Here is a 6,694-nt window from a genome sequence, read left to right on the forward strand (position 1 = left end):
CTAAAGGCGAACGACGACAACTGACGCCTAAGCACAGCAGCAGGAGAAGCGGTCTTGCCTTCCAAGTAATCTGTTGGTTCTTTCAGCTGAGGATCTGATCGCTGTTGTTGGGAAACGCTGCTGGCGCTAAACGGTCCCAGAAAGACATTGTCGTCATCGCCCTTCGGAGGAACGTCAACAGGAGCGCGGGATAAGCAGTCTGTGTCTAAATGCATGCAGCCCGACTTATATACTACTGTAACGTCAAATTCTTCAAGTCTTAGGCTCCGTCGGGCTAGGCGGCCGGAGGGATCTTTCAAATGAGCCAGGCAGCAGAGCGCGTGGTGGTCGCTTACCACTTTGAATGGTCGATCGTATAAGTATGGACGGACCTTAGAAATGGCTCAGATGACCGCGAGGCACTCCTTAGCTGTCGTCGAGTAATTGATTTCGGCTTTAGTGAGGGACCTGCTAGCGTAGGCGATTACCTGCTCAAGTCCGGCACTCTTCTGGACGAGAACGGCTCCTATGCCCAAACTGCTTGCGTCGGTGTGAATTTAGGTCTCGGCGTTTTCATCAAAGTGGCCGATGACAGGAGGGCACTGTAGGCGCACTTGAGTTCGTCGAAGGCTGCTCCTTGCGGCGTTTAAGATACATGTAAAACACACATCAGCCTTTCTAAGCTGCATCAACGGTTCGGCAATGCGCGAAACAATATTTTTACAAATCGTCGATAATAAGCACACAGCTGAACGAACCTGCGTGCGGCTTTCTTGTCAGCAGGCGCTGGAAATTGTGCGATTGCAGCTGTTTTCTCCGGGTCTGGCCGAACACCAGCCTTGCTAACGATGTGACCTATGAACCGCAGTTTCTCGTAGGCGAAGTGGAACTTTTCCGCAGTTCCATGATAATGTGATGGCTTCCAACACTGTCTGCAGCCGTTTCAGGTGGTCTTCAAAGTTGGTCGAGAAGACGACGACATCATCCAAGTATACCAGGCAAATCTGCTACTTCAAGCCCGCCAGCACAATGTCCATTACTCGTTGAAACGTCGCTGGTGCGGAGAAGAGGCCAAATGGCATCACCTTGAACACGAAAAGGCCGTCCGGTGTGAATAATGCAGTCTTCTCGCGATCTCTTTCGTCGACCTCAATTTGCCAATATCCGCTCTTCAGGTCCATCGATGAGAAGTACCTTGCATTGATGACCCGGTCCAGTGTGTCGTCGATGCGGGGAAGTGGGTAGACATCCTTCTTATTTATGCAATTCAAGCGGCGGTAATCGACGCAGAAGCGAAGTGTGCCATCTTCACCAAAACGACTGGTGCAGCCCAGGGGCTGTTGGATGGCTGGATCACGTCATGGCGCAGCATTTCCTCAACTTTATCGCGTATGGCCTGGCATTCTCGTGGCGATACACGGTAGGGGCTTTGACGTAGCTGTCGAGTGTTTTCGTCCGTGATGATGCGATGCTTTGCCAACGGTGTTTGCCGCACCTTCGACGCTGAAGAAAAGCACTCGCTGTAGTTTTCAAGAAGAGTGCGAATCCGGTCTTGTCAGTCTCGGGGGAGCGCCAGGTTGATGTTGAAATTGGGCTGCCTGGCTCGGATGAGTGCATCGTCTTCAAGTTGGCTGGGGATGGCGAAAGACCTCTCGGGTTTCCACTAGCTTGTCAAGGAAAACAATCGTCATGCCCTTGTTCAGGTACCGGTATTCTTCGGTTAAGTGCGTGAAGAGCCCTTGAGCTTGTCCATGGCGTAAACGGACGATGCCTTTTGCGATGCCTTGTCATCTATCCAGTAACAACTGAGTGTTTCCTTCGACAACCCCGTCCGTGATTTCAACTTTTTTTGTAACCACAGAGATGATGACGCTTGATCGGGGCGGTACGGTCAATTCTCCGTCGAGGACGCAGAGAGCGACGTGATGCGTCGAAGTTCTCGTTGCAGGTATGGCTTTGTCGGTCGAGAGCTTGATGAGTTTGGATATGAGGTCGATGATCGCTCGATGTTCGTTCGGAAAATCTATGCCCAGATTTGCATGGCGGGAACAGTGCTGTAGGACGACGAAGCTGGTAGGGTATGTACGTCCGTTTTCTGTAACACTTGCAGTGCATCGCCTTGACGGCGCAATAAGGTTGCCACCAGCGGTGCGGATTGGTGGGCCGTACCAAGTGGTCGGCACGTTCTTGAGCTGGGTGGCGAAAGCTCCACTGGTGACAGAGTAGTCGGCACCGGCGTCCATAAGGGCGGTAACCGTGCATCCGTCGATAACAACCTAAAGGCCGCTTGTTCGCGTCCTCGTATTGCACTTTGGCTGCGGTGTTCGATCTCTGCTACGTCTCGTGCTGAGGTCGTGGCCGGGGCAAGCACTCGTTACTTCGCTGGGCGGCAGTGGTAGCTTGAAGTTTAGTCTTGACGTCTTGGATGTTGACGTCGGGCGAAGCGGCGGTGTCACCTTGAAGTCTGGGCGTGTCGAGCGCGTCTTCGCAAATAATGTGGGCGTCATAGCGGCGTCGTCGCTACTCGTCGTCGACGGCGGAGAATATTCGCTGGCTCGCCGTATAGCAACCTCACCTCCAAAGGTTGCTACATTTAGTTTCCACTACGAGGGCTTGGGGACCTTCCTCGCACACTGTCATCGTAGCTGCGGCCTCGCGACGAAACGCGGGCCCTGCATGACGATGGGGACCTAAATCGACCGGTCTGTGGCGCCAACTCACCGCTACGTAGGTAGTTCTCGATTTCTTGAGGTCGTTCACCGGGGCGGGGCCGTGGGGCATCGACTGCAAATCCGCGGAGGCCGATTCGTCGGTAAGGGCAGTGGCATAGAATGTGGCAGGCCTCACCGCAGTAGTAGCATAATCCGCAGTGGCATCGCAGTTCCTGGGGCTTGGGGGTCGTTGGTAGGCTTGGCGTGCGGGGGCCAAGGGGCGGCTTTCAGGTAGAGGCTAGGGCTTGGAAAGTCATCTTGTCGGGGCGCAGGGCGACGTAATGCAGCAGCGTAGTTCATTGTTGTTGCCTCTTGTGCTGGAACTGTCGCAGCTGTTGCTTGAGGAACGCCCGGCGCCTGCTGGACTTCACGGACGACGTCCGCGAGCGTCGTAACCTGGGGTTATTGGAATCATGGCAGGTAGCAACGAAGCCCCTTTCGGTTCACGAAGGCTTTCTGCGCTTGCAGATGCGCTGTTGTAGTCGCTTGTGTAGGCGCTTGAGTAGTCCAGTTGAAGTGGTCGCTCATAGTGGCGCAACCGGGTGTCCATTGTCTTCTCGATCTTCGGTGCTTCGCCTTCAATTTCGTCCACACTTTTCGGCGGGTTCCGGATATATCCTGCAAAAAGCGACTCTTTACCGCCTCGCATTAAAAATTTCACTCTCACCTTCGGTCATGTTAGGGTCGACGCGGCGAAAGAGGTGCTTCATCTCCTCTATGTAGACCCAGACGGGCTCGTTTGGGAGTTGAAGTCTTGATTGAAGGATGACCTTGGCTCTTTTATTCCGAACTACACTTGCAAAGACAATCAAAAACTCTTTCTTGAAGATCTCCCAATCCTTTAAAGCTGCATCGTGATTTTCGAACCATATACGGGCAGATCCTTGTAGAGCAAAATAGACTTGCCTACCTTCGCTTCATCGTTCCATCCGTTGAATTCTGCCACACGGTCGAAGAGGTCCATCCGGTGCTCCGAATTTTCAGTGGGAAGTCCTTGGATGATGGGGGCTCCCGGGGCTGCACCAAGACAGCTGGTGTTGTTGACTGAACTATTTTGAAAGTTGCCTTCCGGTGTCGAACGGGGTCAGGCAGCAGACCGTGTTCGGGTTGTAGCCCTTGAAATCGGCAGCCGGTTCGGTGACCTGTTGGCTGGTCTCCCAGGGCGTCAGGCACCATGCTGGGGTCTTCGCTTAAAGGAGCGAGGGCAGCACCTCCACCAGGTGTCACATGGTGGTGACAAGGTCGATGACACAAATGAAGAGTCGGTGATTTCACTGAAGAAACCCTTTTGTGGGCTGAATTGCGCCCGCAAAAGAACTAAGCAACTCGATGGCGGCGATAGCAACAAACGTGCTCGTCGATCGTCGAACAAAGAATGCCCGTTGCGCTCGTCAACGCTCAATATAGACTGCTCCGAACAATCTAGATACCGTCAAAAACTGCTAGTAACGCAGCCTGGAACATTGCAGAAACATACGCAAGTGATCGGAATCTTCGAGACAGACCTTGGCGCATCGTTCGCGACAAAAAAAAAATGATAACGCGTCGTATCGCGACAACGAGCATGAACAAACACGGGATACAGAATTGATAAGCGCGCCAGAAAAATAATGATGAGGCCGCATGCCAGCGGCAGTCGAACAGGAATAAACAAAGATTTAAACAGTTCGCGGCAATATATTACTAGTTCTGTGACTTTCAGTGTGTTTTACCAAAATATCCATTGTTGAAGAACCTATTAATTATTCGGTCTACACTACACGTGTGTAGCCAACCACAACTCCTATTCCTTGTATGTATATCTAATATGCGTCCGTATTTCTGATAGCAAGATTCATACAGGGTGATTTATTCATGCTCGTACTCTGGAGAAGCCATACTATTTAAATTGGTTCTTCCAATAATTATCCCTTAGTGTTTCTCCGCGTCCTATATCAAGATTGTTTTCACATCTAAAACTAACCATTCAACATAAGGTATGATACGTATCATGAGGATACGGGTGCAGTGCCGATTGTGTCGTCTACGGTTAGATGGAGGCGAAACGGAAACTGACTACTGCACGATGTCAGTACATTCCAAAGAATCGTAGCTGGTCCCTACGACAGCCCTCACGGCATCAGCTTCTTTGGTACGTTATACCCATAAACCCTACACCACGTATATTTAGCGCCTTATTATCCTCCTATGGTGCTATACGGCGCAGTGTCGCGTTCGAAAGTCAAGTTTAAGGCGTAGCATACTCGTTCTTAGGTTTGTCGTTTTCAAGGGCATTTGAGAGAGCCCCTCGATATATGGAGCTATTTTTCCTGCTGGTATTGCAGGGGTCTCATTGAGAGCCAGCTGGACATGAACGTGGACCCATGCTATGATTTTGCTGCCCACGTCTGCGGTCGCTGGGCGCCCCGCAAGGAGTTCTCCGATCTCTCAAGTTCGGCCCTCAAGGACATGGTCATGGCATGGCTCAGCAGGTTGCCTGATACGCTGCACAAGAGCACCGCCCATTTGCCCGCGGTAAGAAAGGCGACAGCAATGCTGGACAGCTGCATGACGGAGAAGGGCTCGCAAGTCAAAGTAGTCCAAGACTTCATGAGCGACCATCACCTTTTGTGGGCTGATGGCGAAGCGCCTAAACGGGATCCTCTGCATGTGCTAATCGACCTCGCCTTCAATTGGAAGGTGTACCTATGGTTCTCGCTCAAGCTGCTTCCAACTGTAGACGAAAACAAGAAACGTCGCATTCTCGTTTCGCACAGCGACCGAATGCTATACTGGAGGGACCTCTTTAAGCAAATACCGAAGAAATACTTCGAAAATGTCTACACCAACATATTGAAGCTTTTCACCAACGACGCAAAGTTTTCACTACCTCTTAATACAACAGCTGAGGCCTTCATGACCCTCCAGTACGTGTTCACCAATTTGGTCCGGTCGTCTTCATGGAAGCCTCCTGTTCCCGCTGCATTCCCTTTGGGCAATATGCTCGGCCACTCGACGTTGTTGAATTCGACCTACATTAAGGATGTGATCGACACAACGCTGGGAATAGAGCCGCCGTTGTCAATGGAGGACATGATGCTTTTCAGCGATGTAGCCCTGCGGGACGGGCTGCTCAAGATATTTGGGAGGATCGACGACCTCACCATACTCCGCCACCTCGCGTGGCTGTTCTTACTTGCGTACGCGCCTGTAGGCAACCCCAGCGCCGCTCTGCTCATTCTACACGGAAGCAACGCGCGAGCGAAGCAAGAGCGGCTGCCCTTCTGCTCCCGCCAGGTCGAGGCCAGTTACACACTCCTGGTGTCCTCCGCCGCTGCGGTAGCACTATTCACTGAGGAGGAGCGTCGCCGCATCGACCGCCACCTGACTGGAATTCTCGAAGTATGTTGACTTTGCTTAGGACGTCAAGAAATACTTGACAATAATTATTTGCTCACAGGAAAAGGTCACCCAAGGATGCGGTCTGTGAGCGCCGAGTTTTATTCTATAGAGCTAGAGGCAGCAATAGAGAATTGCATGAGGTTCGTGTAAAATTCGACCGATGCCTTCGACGTAAAAGCAATCTCTACATCACATCTTGTACTCTGCTAAAAGAACAAGGCAGTAACACATAATAATCTTTCAAATAGAGCGTTAACTATCAGAAGAAAGTAAATCTCACACAGGTATTTGGCAGTTTATACAGTGAATATAAACTGCAAATGTGAAGGCATCAGGGAATTAGAGAACATATAATTTGTCATTTATTCCTTAATGTATGGCTGCAAAAAGGCAACGTTAACATTTTAGCGCCATAAACAGGCGCGTTGCCTTTATGGAGCAAACATGTAATGCCATATTTACTGCTCAAATATATTTTTTGTTTGAGTGAACGCAGAATAGGCTAGGAATATTTCCGGGTCGCGTCCATATCAGTTTCTGCTTTTAAAGGCAATAAATATTGCCGTTGAAAGCAGGCACTGTCAAGACTTCCTTCATAGCCTGTTGCGTCACAAGACGGTGCG

This window comes from Amblyomma maculatum, chromosome 10 (assembly GCF_055883805.1).
Source record: "Amblyomma maculatum isolate TAMU_Amacu chromosome 10, ASM5588380v1, whole genome shotgun sequence".
Classification (NCBI taxonomy): Eukaryota; Metazoa; Arthropoda; class Arachnida; order Ixodida; family Ixodidae; genus Amblyomma; species Amblyomma maculatum.